The following is a 12,891-nucleotide window of genomic DNA, read 5'->3' as shown; positions in this document are numbered from 1 at the left end:
TCCCGATAGGAATGTACATCTTAAATCCCTCGTTGAAGAGTGCAAAACTCAGTCAATTTCAGGCCAGACTTTGAAACTTTTTTATCTTCCATATCCTTAACCAAAGAGGATGCACCCAGTTGAGCTCCATCTGCCCTCCTTGTTCCTGCCAAGTAGTAATAAATGGTCCAAACAAAGGAAACAGGAGCTAAATAAGGGAGCAGGATAAAAGCCAAATGAACAGAATAATGGATGTACCGGGTCATCAGCGACTGCGCAAGCAGGAGCCCGCCTTGCATTTTTGTAGGAGTCATTTCCTTTTTTATTTTATTCTCCCATTAGGCTAAGCACTGGATTGTGCTAACAAAAGGTCAGCACTTCAAACCCACCAATCCTTGAAAACCCTGTACAGGGTCGCTATGAGTCAGAACATTTAGCAACATCAACAGTTACCCTCCAAATTATTTTTCTCCCACAGGAAAGTTTTATGTTTAGAGGTTACTCCTAAACTCTCCCCATCCTATCTAAAAGGAATGAAAAAGCTTAAAGTGCAGAATAGGCTATACTTAGATTAACAGGAAAGAATGGAAAAAAGAGAGAAAGCCGACACATTTTAGGCACGGTAGAAAAGAGTTCTGGACAGAATGACCTCTGCCAGGACAATGCTGGGACTGAGATTCGGCCTCCCAAAGCAGGTACACAGTGTGTCTTGCTGGCGCCACCTCCTGGCTTGTCTATGCGTTTTAAATTAAAAAATTTTTGTTGCTGTTATTCCTTTTACGAAGTGTTTCCCTGTTGATGAGCTTCAGGATTTTGTTTATACATGGTTTCACAAAGTTGTCTTAGTTCCAAATTTGCACTTTCCTACTTCTGATAGAGCAGTCCCTCTAGGCCCCCGGTGCTTCCCAAATGGACAGAAGCCCCTGTTTCAGGGAGCTGACATTCCTACTTGTTGTTGTTAAGTGCTGTTGAGTCAATTCCAACCCATAATGACCCTGTATAGGGTTTCTGAGGAGCAGCTGGTGAGCTTGAACCGCTGACTTTGCACTTCAAACAGTTTTGCAGTCTGGTGCATTAACCTAGTTGTTGTTATGTGCTGTGGAGTCAGTTCCGACTCATCATAGTGACCCTGTATAGGGTTTCTGAGGCTGTAAATCTTTACAGGAACAGAAAGCCTCATCTTTCTCCTGTGGAACAGCTGGTAGTGTCGAACTGCTGACCTTGAGGTCCGCAGCGCAATTTGTAACCACTACGCTACCAGCAACAACGCTACCAGCTACCAGAGCTCCTATTAACCTAGTTGTTGTTGTTAAGTGCCATTGAGTTGGTTCCGACCCATAGCGGTTTCCGAGGAGCAGCTGGTGAGCTTGAACTGCCGACCTTGCAGTTCAAATGGCTTTGCAGTATGGTGCATTAACCCACAACGGCACACCAGGACTCCATTTAACCTAGTTGTTGTTGTTAGTGCCATTGAGTTGGTACTAACTCACAGCGACCTTATGTACAGCAGAATGAAACACTGCCTGATCCTGGGCCAACCTCACTACTGTTGCCGGGCTTGACTCCATTGATGCTGCCACTTGGCCAATCCATCTCGCTGGGGGTCTTCCTCTTTTTCTCTGACCCTCCACCTTACCAAACATGATATCCTTCTCCAGTGACGGGTCCCTCCTGACAATATGTCCGAAGTATGAGACACGAAGTTTAGCCATCTTGGCTTCCAAGGAGCACTCTGGCTGCAATTCTTCCAAAATGGATTTATTGGTTCTTTTGGCAGCCCATGTAGAGAGGGACAATAGGAGGCAAGCATTTTCCTCTAGGAACTTGCCTCTATCTTGATCAGTTGACTTTATTGTAGGTGTTTCTGTTGTTGCTTTCCAGCCATTATGATTTGGAGTAGGTGTCAAGAGGATCCTAAATGCAAAAAGTCAAGAAAAAACAAAACAAAAACTTCTCCCTTCTCGTTTCTGCTCAGACTCTGGCTTCTTTATTTCACTTCCAACTTCTCCCTAGCCGGCTCATTTGTCACCCTGGATTTTGACTGTATAACCAGTGCATTTTGTTGCCTTCTGGCGCCATCTCCTGTCCTTTCTAATGCAGTGAGAAGTGACAACATTTGAGAATCAGAGTGTGTGGCAACTTCCTGTCTCACTGGTTCCTTTTAGGTTAAAAGGTTGTTTTTTTCTACTTCAACTTTTATTGTGAGCTGAATGAAGGTTTAAAGAGCAGATAATCAGTTTTACATTCAACAAATCAAATACTTTGTTTTATTACATGGTTGTAATCCCTTCCATGTACCAACAACAGTTAGCAGCATTTACCTCTATTCACTTTAACACTTGCATTCCTTTCCGTGTCTTCTGCTATCTTCCTTTTTCCTCTGCTAACGTCCATTGTCTTGTTATATATTGCCTGCCCTATACCCGTGCCAAAATGTGTCTACCCCGAGGCCAGGAATAATTATTGCCCCCTAACCAACAGATCTGTGTTGGAGGAAGTGCAGCCAGAGTGCTGGTTGGAGGCCAGGATGGCCAAACTTCATCTCTCATACTTCGGACATATTGTTAGGAGGGACCAGTCACTGGAGAAGGATATCATGTTTGGTAAGGTGGAGGGTCAGAGAAAAAGAGGAAGACCCCCAGTGAGATGGATTGGCAAAGTGGCAGCATCAATGGGCTCAAGAGTGGCAACAATAGTGAGGCTGGCCCAGGATTGAGCAAGTGTTTCCTTCTGTTGTGCATAGAGTCACTATGAATCAGTACTGACTTGATGGCACCTAACAACAATAACAACCATCACCAGCTGCTCCTCAGAAACCTTGTACAGGGTCACTATGAGTCAGAACTGACTCAATGGCACTTAACAACAATAGTCATAGAATGTTTCTTTTATCAAGAAAATCTTTTTATAACATTGGCCTCATACAATTGTTGTCCTTTTGTGATTGACTAATTTCAGTCAGCATCCATGTCCTCCAGGTTCAACCATGTTGCAAGGTGTTTCACAGATTCATCATTATTCTTCAACATTTTGTAGTATTCCACTGTGTTTATGTACCAAAGTTTGTTTAACCATTCTTCTACTGAGGGGCATTTAGACTGTCTCCATCTTTTTGGTTTGTCTTTTGTAGACAGCATATTGATGGATTCTGTTTTGTTATCCTTTCGGCTCTTGACTGGTACATTGAATCCATTTACATTCAGTGTAAGTATCAATAGGCATGAATTGATTGTGGTCATTTTTCTGTGTGTTTTTTCATGGGTGTGTATGTGGTGCCACTGGATTCTTTGTTCCACATAATTTTCTATGCTGAGTTCACTTTGTGGATTTTATTGTCATTTTTATTTCTAAATTTTTCTGATTTTCCATTTTTATTTTAAAGTGCAGGTGTATTATTTTTCTTTGAGGTTATCCTGCAACTTATTAATTTCTTTCCTGCTTAAAACAAGTCTGTTTTATCTGGAGATCTACTTGACTTCCTTGTTATTTGGAAGTTCTATGTCTACACTATTCCCTCTTTTTGCTTTGTACTTAACTTCATTATACACTGATATCTCTGGTTCCCTATTTTCAGTCTTTTAGGTTTGCTTTATTTTAAATACTTCTATATATGGATTGATTTCTGAGTGTTGTTGTCATACATGGAAAATTCAAGTTGTTGTTTGTTGTTGTGGATTCTCAGTGCAAAGAACACTCTTTAGCATTTTTTTTTTCTTCTTTTGGTGTAATCATTACAAATTTCTTTAATTTATGTTTTTCAGGAAATGTCCTAATTTCACCTTTGTATTTGAGGGACCGCTTTGCCAGGTATATGATTCTTGCTTGGCAATCTTTTCTTTTTTTAAATTCAGTGCTTTTTATTTACAAAAACAACCCCCAAAAGACAATAAAAGGAAAAGTCTGGAGCTAGTCAACTGGGGACGAAAGAGACAACTCAGGGGAAGAAGGGTGGGGTCTGGCTCTAGGGAAGCTGGAGGGTTCCAGCCTCTGCCTGGCTTCCTGTTGGCTAGTCCCACCCTCTCTCAAAGGCTCAAATCCTTGGACCAGCAGTGGGTCTCCTGCTGCCCAGTCTATGCAGAAGGCTTTTCCAGGAATTGGAGTTCCTGGCTGAAAGGGGACTGGAATGCCAGGGAGACTAAGGCCAGAGGGAGTTCCATAGTCTGCTGCCACCCCTCACTGTGGTGTGATTTTGGCAGCCTCAGCCTTGATGAGGGCAATGAGATCGTGGTTGGTGAGGAAGACGAATGGTAGGCTGGCGATCTCCACCACGCAGTTGTTGCTGAGGTGCCATTTGGAGCCACACAACCCAGGCAGACCGACCATCAATGTAGATGAGGCACCGACCCTTAGCAATGAAGAAATCCCCATTGTTCTTCAGCTTAATGACACCTTGCTTCCTGGAGATCTTCCAGGCTGGACCTTCCAGAGACAGATCCACATCAATCTGGTTATCCTTGGTTGCTCTGCTCAGGGTGATCTCTCGGGAATGCATCAGGTACCACACAGCCCCGCAGTGCTGCCAGTGTCTGGTTGTCAAAGTCCGGAAAGCTCATTCCTGTGATGCTATCTACTAGCACCTTTTCCAGCTGTCAAATCTCTGTCTTCTGATGATGGTCAGCAATTGTCAGCTCATGTTCCAGGACCTCGTCTCGCATGTCCTTGAGTTTACTGTGTCGGAGTAAAGTTCAGTACTTTACAGTAAAGTAAAGAACTTTACAGTAAAATTCTCCTCTGCGTCAGAGAAGTTCAGTCCTTGGTCCCCTTTGGGCAGCAGCTGCACTGTCTGGTCTTCCAGCAAGTAATACTGCTTCATGAGCTGCCAATGGGCCTGCAGAGCTTTGGCAGTCCGGGCCAGGTAGAAAGCATCATCGGGATGTCTGTGCAGCAGGTCCTGGAAGGTCTCCAAGGTGGGCTGGCTGGTTGATCCCACTTTGCTGAGCAGTTGTTCCTCAGTCTTGCTACACAGGGCCTTGCTTTGGATATCTGCAATAACTTCTGGATGCAGCTGCGTCATGGCAAGCCAGCTTGAAGATGACAGGATCATAGAGCAGGGCATACCAGCGCTTCTGGACTTCCCGAAGGGTAAAGCAACAGCTGAACTTCACACCCAGGTGGACAGATGTCAGGTCATTGGTCTGCAACACAGCATTGATGAGCAGGAGGTCATTGGCAGGCTTCCAGTGGCCCAGATCCTTGGTCACCTGAAGTGGCTGCTTGCTCTTTTTCACACTTTTGGTGAGTTCAGGGGTAGGGGCTGAACTGTAAGACACAGGAGTGCTGGAAACCTTGGATACCTTCTTCTCACTAGAAGATGATTTGCTCCCTGAGCAGCATCCAGGTTCCACACCACTGCCCCCCTTTGCCTGGGTAGAGGACTTGGTCAGGCTGCTCTCCACTAGCTCATTATCAAATTTCTTCTTTTGATGAACCTGAAGGAGCTTCTCCGTTTAGGGATGGTGCCCAAGGCCTGGGAGGAAGCCCGCTTCTGTCCTGCCAGTGACTCTTCATCCTCTGAGCGACTCTTCATCCTCTGAGCGGCTGGCAGTGCCCAATGCCATTAGGGATGAATCTAGCAGACCCTGAGAATCTTTGTCCATCCTTATACAGTCCCAAAGCCACAGGTTCCAAACCACAGGGCCAGGAGGGTGGATCCCACAGGCTTATTCAAGGATTTTGACCAGGTGAGCATAGAGACTGAAAGGAGAGTCATTCCTAGGAGAGGCTGCCAACTCCAACAATTTCTTCGCAGTTATAGCAGCAGCCACAGGGCCAAAGCTGGCTTCCATGAGGGAAATTTACTTCCCCCATTGCCTTCTTGCCGGCATCATTACCACTGAGAAATTAGAGCTTAATCTTATTGGTTCTTCTTTATAGATTACTTTTCATTTTTCCTGAGCTTCTCTCAGGATTTTTCCTTGTCTTTGATTTTGGAAAGTTTCATTATGATATGTCTTAGTGATTTTCTTTTGAGATCTATCCTATTTGGAGTTAGTTCCACTTCTTGTATGCTTATTTTCTCATCTTTCATGATGTTAATAAAGTTTTTTTCCAACAATTCTTCAATAATTTTCTTTGTGCTTGTCTCTTTCTGTTCTGGAATTCTGATCACCCATAAGTTGTTCCTCTTCATGGTGTCCCACATAACTGTTAGGCTTCCTTAACATTTTTTCTTCTGATTGTTTTTGTAGCATACTAGTATTGAGAGATTTATCTTCAATCTTACTAATTCGGACTTGTATTGTTTTGCATTTATTCCTTTGCCCTTTCAATGTATTGTTCATTTCTGAGATCTCAGTATTAATCTTATGGATTTCTAATGGAAGGCTTTGTATTATTTCAAAATTTGCATTTACTCTGTCTGCTTGTTCTTGTAGTGTTTTCCTGAATTCTTCTGTGGTTTTTATTGTGTTCTCCTTACTTTCCTTCATCTTTCTATCAATGCTTTGAGGGTACCTAATTATCATTCTCTTGAATTCTTTTTCAGCTAGTTCCATTACCTTTTCTTCCTCAAAAATGTTTTCTGTCTCTGCATCTTGGTCATTTGAGCTGTTCTCTCTTGTTTCTTCATGTGAGCTAAAATTGTCTGTTTTCTATGGGGCACTGTGGGGTTGCTGTATTTGTAAAAACAAATAGTGCAGTTGTTGGAACTGGTGGGGAGAAATCTCTGGGGGGGGGTCCTGCAATCCAGGGAGCTCACAAGATGGTTGTGGAAGAGATGTGACAACAGAGTTCCTGGGCCTAAATGGAGTTCCTATTGGCTTCGATGTTATTTATGTTCAAGGCACTCAGTCCAGAAGTAGTTTGTAGGGGCCCTTCTTGGAGCTAGTTTCAGTGTCTGTTAGGACCATGGAAGCCTGGGCAGCATCACTGGTTAAATGCTGGTCTGGTGGCTCTTCAAATTGTGTAGGTCTGGGCCAGAGCCCATCTGAATCCAGGTACCAAAGTGGTACACCAAAGTGGTGTGACTGGCCCCACCTCACACTGGTATGGCTCTGAACCACTTGGCTTTGAACTCCCAAGAGCAGGATCTGTGCTGGGGGTGGATGAGGATGGGAGCTGGTGCAATTTCTTCTGGTCACCAAAGGAATATGGGGAAAAATAAGAAACTGTACCTTTTCTATCGCCCATGCAAATCTGCTCTGCTAGGCCTCCCTCTGCTCCCAAAGCTGCTCACAAGATGGTTGAGCTGCATCTGGCCAGTCGTTCACCAGTCATCCTCCCTCTTTTGCCATCCTTTCTCATACTCTCCTTCCAGGAAGCAGGGAGGCAGATCAAAGGGAAACAGGAAGAATCACACAGGAATTTACTAAAGAGTGCATGGGGTACCTAATTGCTGGGAAAATAGGATAAAAGAAGTGACAAAATTAGGTAGGATTGGATTTTCTAGAAGAGCAAATAACCTTATGGAACAAAGTAATATAGAACCAGAGATATACTAATTGACAGTATTAAGTTGACTAATTAAAACATACTTTTCTTCTAATACATTGGTACTGAAATCCCTTAAGCTAAACAAAAGTGTTCAAGAATTAAAGTCAGAGTACTTTGTGGGGCACTCTGGTAGCGTAGTGGTTACTAATCGGGCTGTGAACCCCAAGGTCAGCAGTTTGAAACTACCAGCTGTTCTGCAGGAGAAAGATGAGGCTTTCAGCTCCCATAAAGATTTATAGCCTCGGAAACACTGTACAGGGTCGCTATTAGTCGGAACCAACTCCATGGCACATATCAACAACAACAGCTTTGTGGGGAAGGGGTGGTCAGAACTCTTTGGATATTTATCTTAGTTTTCCAGTTCACATTGCACCATGAGAATCTTGTAGACAAAAGACAGACAACAGTTTGTGATCTGAAATGCTGCAATATTTTTCATAAAAAAGGAGTGATTTTAATTAAAAGATAAATTTTAGAAAAGGCTTTTTACATATTAAAAAAATGGACAAATTTTGTGTCATGCATTGATTCAATGCCTAGAACACTACCTGGTACATAAATATTCATTGATTGAATCTTGTCATGGGACAATTGCTTTATTTCTGCTTCTGCTATTTCATAAAGTTGTAGACCAGAAGGATCCTCAGGCATCATTCCAGCCTTGCTATTTCACACTGTTGTTGTTGTTGTTAAGTGCCATGGAGCTGGTTCCAACTCATAGCGAGCAAACCTACATAGAATTTCTGAGGAGCTGCTGGTGGGTTTTAAAAGCCGAATTTGCTGTTCAACGTGACCTTTTGGTCCAGTGCATTATCCTGCAGAGCCACACCAGGACTCCATCTTATACTGGTAGATTGTGAGTTTTGACGCATTTAGAAATCCAACTGCAGTTGGTCACACATCTGCCAGACAAATGTAAACCAAGGACATAGGTAACAGTGAGCTTTCTCTTACACCATTTCAAAGGTTAGTGTGCATCAGAATCACCTGGAAAGTTTGTTAAAACACCTATTTCTGGGCTCCATTCCCATAGTTTCTGATTTTGAAGATCTGCATTTGTCACAAGTCTCCAGGTGAAGCTGCTAGTGGGGAACCCTTCACCAAGTGGAGAAACAGAGGCAGTAAAGAGTTTGCCATTCTTTGTAAGGATTCCAGCCCTCTGGAATCATTCTTTGCCGTCACCTTTTTCTTTAAGGTTAGTAATTCATTTACTAATTTATAAATGTATTGAGTGAGTAGTCCCAAATGCTAGGCAACATGCCAGGCTCTAGAAATACAAAAATGAGTAAGACAATTCCTCAAAAACTTTATGCTCTCTTAGGGGATGCAGTTTTCTTACCCAATTACTAGAATACAATGGTGATAAATTCTAAATACTGATAGAGCAAAGTGTTGTGGGAACCAAGAGAGAGGAGCAGTGTGACTAGAAGTGAGATTTTCAGCAGGATGGGAACATAACCAGGACAATTTATCCAGGTCCTGTAGTTATATGTAGTGGTGGTGGGTGCATGATGTGGAGTCAGTTCCAACTCAAAGAGACCCTGCATAGGGTTTCTGAGGCTGTAAATCTTTACGGGAGCAGAAAGCCACATTTTCCTCCTGCAGAACAATTGGTACTTTTGAACTGCTTGCTGACCTTGAGGTAAACAGCCTGACTTGTCATAATCACTATGCTACCAGAGCTCCTTGTACAGAGTTTTCTTTCTTATGGGATCCTGTATAGGGAGTCCTGGTGTGGCACTGTAGGATAAGCACTGGACTGCCAACCCCAACATCGATGGTTCAAATCACCAGCCACTCCTAGGAAACCCTTTATAGAGTTGCAAAAGTCAGAACTGACTCCATGGCACTTAACAACAACAAACACAGAACTGCAAGGAGTCTGGGTAACATTTGTTGTTATTAAGTGCCATGGAGTTGGTTCCAACTCATAGCGGCCCTGTATAGGGTTTCCAAGGAGCTGCTGGCGAGCTTGCACCACCGACCTTTTATTTCACACCGACTTTGCAGTCAACACACTAGCCCACAGCACCACACCAGGGCTCTGTAGTTATGTGTAAGCACATAAAAATTGTCACTGAAGTCAGGCGGACCAGTGCTTCATTGTCTAGCAAGAGTGATACCAAAGGATGGTAGTGATGGTGGCTATGTGCCGTGGAGCCGGTTTCTACTCATAGCGACCCTGCATATGATTTCCGAGGCTGTAAATCTTTACAGGAGCAGAAAGCCTCATCTTTCTCCCATGGAACAGCTGGTAGTTTTGAACTGCTATCAGAGCTCCTTATACCAAAGGACAGCTTATATTAAAGCACAAATTCTGTAATCTACTTACCAAACTACTTCCTCTGGAAGGAGGGAGGACAAAAGGTTATCATGGTGTCCTAGAATTGAGATCATTTGTTTACCTACACTGCAGTCACCTCACTCTACTTCTCTCCTTCTTTGCCTTCTTATTCTCTACCATTCATCTAATCCAAATGAAGGTTTTATATCAATCCAAGCAAGAAACAGTAACACTCCTACCGCTTTCTAGTTAAAGAGAATTTTCTTTATTTTTGAAGGAACTAGTATGTCTGAATCCCTACAGGAATAGGAATCAGGGGTCAGACAGCAAAAACTTGTCATGATGTGTAGTGCTGATTTAAATCATCCCCCAAATAAGAAGTCTGTTCTCAAATCAGAGTATGGCAAATTATTTGTATTTCTTTTGAAACTTTCCTGTGCAGTCATGGACATATGTGTTCTCAAAATATCTATGTTTTTCAGAAAAGGTAGATAAATTTTGGAAAGATAAAGTTGACTTAACTGAAGCCACATAAAAATATTACCAGGACATAGCATAAAGCTCTAACTAAACCTCACTAAAAATGTTTGATGATACATAAAAACTACAGCAAATACCTTTAAATTCAATGACGAGCATTTCTGGCTGTGGCTGATGCAGTCTCAGTCAATTGGCAAAAAACAAGACTCTAGGATTAAAGGAATACATATTGAAATCTTTCAATAAATTGATGCAGCACTGGAGGCACTTACTCATTTATGCCAAGAAGTTTGGAAGACAGCTACCTGGCCAACCAATTGGAAGAGATACATGTTTGTGTCCATTCCAAAGAGAGGTGACTCAACGGAATGTGGAAACCATCAAACAATATCATTAATATCACATGCAAGTAAACTTTTGCTGAAGATAATTTAAAAATGACTGTGACGTAGACAGGGAACTGCCAGAACTCAAGCTGGATTCATAAAAGGATGTGAAACTAGGGATAGCATTCCTGATGTCAGATGGATCTTGGCTGAAATCAGAGACTACCAGAAAGAGATTTACTTCTGCTTGATTGATTATGCAAAGGCTTTTGACTGTGTGGATCATGACCAGCTACGGATCACATTGCAAATAATGGATATCTAAGAGCACTTGATTGTGCTCGTGAGAAAACTGTACATAGACCAAGAGGCAGTTGTCCAAACATAACAAGGGGATACTGATAAAATCAGGAAAGGTGTGCGTCAGGGTTGTATTCTTTCACCATATTTATTCAATTTGTATGCTGAGCAAACTATCTAAGAAACTGAATTATATGAAGAAGAACCTGGCATCAGAATTGGAGGAAGACTCATTAACAACCTTGCTTGCTGAAAGTAAAGAGGACTTAAAACACTTACTGATTAAGATCAAAGACATCAATATGGATTGCACCTCAATGTGAAGAAAACAAAAATCTTCACATTTGTACCAACATGATAAATGGAGAAAAGACTGAAATTGTCAAAGACTCCATTTTGCTTGAATCCATGATCAACACTCAAGTGGAGGCAGCAGTTAAGAAATCACTAGGCAAATCTGCTGCACAAGACCTCTTTAAAGTGTTCAAGATACCACTTTGAGGACTAATGTGTGCCTGACCCAAGTCATGGTATTTTCAATTGCCTCATATGCATGTGAAAGTTGGACAATGAATAAGGAAGACTTAGAAGAATTGATGCATTGGAGTTGTGGTATTGGAGAAGAATATTGAAAGCACCATGGACTGCTTTCAAACAAATCTGTGTTGGAAGAAGTACAGCCAGAATGCCCCTTGGAAGCAAAGACGGTGAGACTTTGTCTCATATACTTCAGATGTATTATCACGAGGGGCCAATCCCTGGAGAAAGACTGTGTTTGGTAAACGGAGGGTCAGCAAAAAAAGAGAAAGACCTCCAATGAGATGAATTGGCATTGTGGCAGAGGTAATGGGCTCAAGCATAACCACAGTTGTAAGTATGGCTCAGGACCAGGCAGTGTTTTGCTCTGTTGTGTATAGTATTGCTCTGAATTGGAACCAACTCATTGGCACCTAACAACAACAACAATTCCCAAGACAACTTCTGTAGAAGTGAAATGCAGTTATTGATGGGATATTATTGATCCTGTATTTTATCCCATCAAACATACCTTATTATTTCATGTATGATATGTCTTTTAGGAGTCCTGGTGTGGTGCTGTAGGATAAGCACTGGACCAAAATGTTCGTTTGAACCACAAGGTCAGTAGTTGAAACTCACCAGTTGTTCCTTGGAAACCTTACACAGGGTCACTATGAGTCAGAACCGACTCCATGGCTCTTAACAACAACGTTTCTTATTTAAGCAGCATGGTCACAGGTTGGTTATAAATCCATGCATGTTGAGAAGAATGAACTATTTTTGTTCTTTTTTTGAAAAAAACAAACCCTTTTATTGTGATTTGGGTGAAAGTGATTTTTGTCCTGTTCTAAAAAATGAAAAGAAAGTATTTACTTGGAGTTGGCTCTAGAACTGAGGTGAACATCAGATCTTAGTAATGTGTGCCATTTTTTCCTGTCAAGTATTATATCTTAATTATACAGGTAGTATCATTAATTTGGGAGTCCTGATGTGGCGCTGTGGGTTAATGCGCCAGACTACAAAGCCGTTTGAACTGCAAGGTCGGCGGTTCAAGCTCATCAGCTGCTCTTTGGAAACCCTACACAGGGTCGCTATGGGTCAGAATAGACTCAACGGCACTTGACAACAACAACAATCACTAATTTGGAGTACTGTTATGGTGCTATAGGATAAGCACTGGACTGTAAGGTCACTTTGAACCACAAGGTTTATGGTTTAAACCCACCAGCCATTATTTGGAAACTCTATACAGGTTTGCTATGAGTCAGAACTGATTCGATGGCATTTAACAACAACAATATCATTAATCTAGGAAAAATAAAAAATTCAAAGAAGCTAGCAAGAAAAATAATATCACTTAGAATTTTCTCAGTTAGCATTTTGACATTTTATAAACTTTTTTCTATGAAGTTACATATAAATGTGTGAGTGTATTTTATGTAATGTATGTTTGTTGTTGTCAGGTGCCATCGAGTCGGAACCGACTCATAGTGACCCCATGCACAGCAGAACGAAACAATGTCCGATCCTGGGCCAACCTCACTACCGCCGCCACACTTGATGCCATCAATG

The 12,891-nt window shown here is 42.1% G+C and overlaps 1 pseudogene; it reads right to left on the bottom strand.

Moving 5' to 3' along the window:
* Positions 1 to 4,152: 4,152 nt before the first annotated feature.
* Positions 4,153 to 5,576, bottom strand: LOC102828136 (annotated as a pseudogene).
* Between the last annotated feature and the right edge of the window lie 7,315 nt (positions 5,577 to 12,891).

This window comes from Chrysochloris asiatica, unplaced genomic scaffold (assembly GCF_000296735.1).
Source record: "Chrysochloris asiatica unplaced genomic scaffold, ChrAsi1.0 scaffold00042, whole genome shotgun sequence".
NCBI lineage: Eukaryota > Metazoa > Chordata > Mammalia > Afrosoricida > Chrysochloridae > Chrysochloris > Chrysochloris asiatica.
The sequence above is the reverse complement of the archived record's forward strand: the minus strand, read 5'-3'. Positions and strand labels throughout refer to the sequence as shown.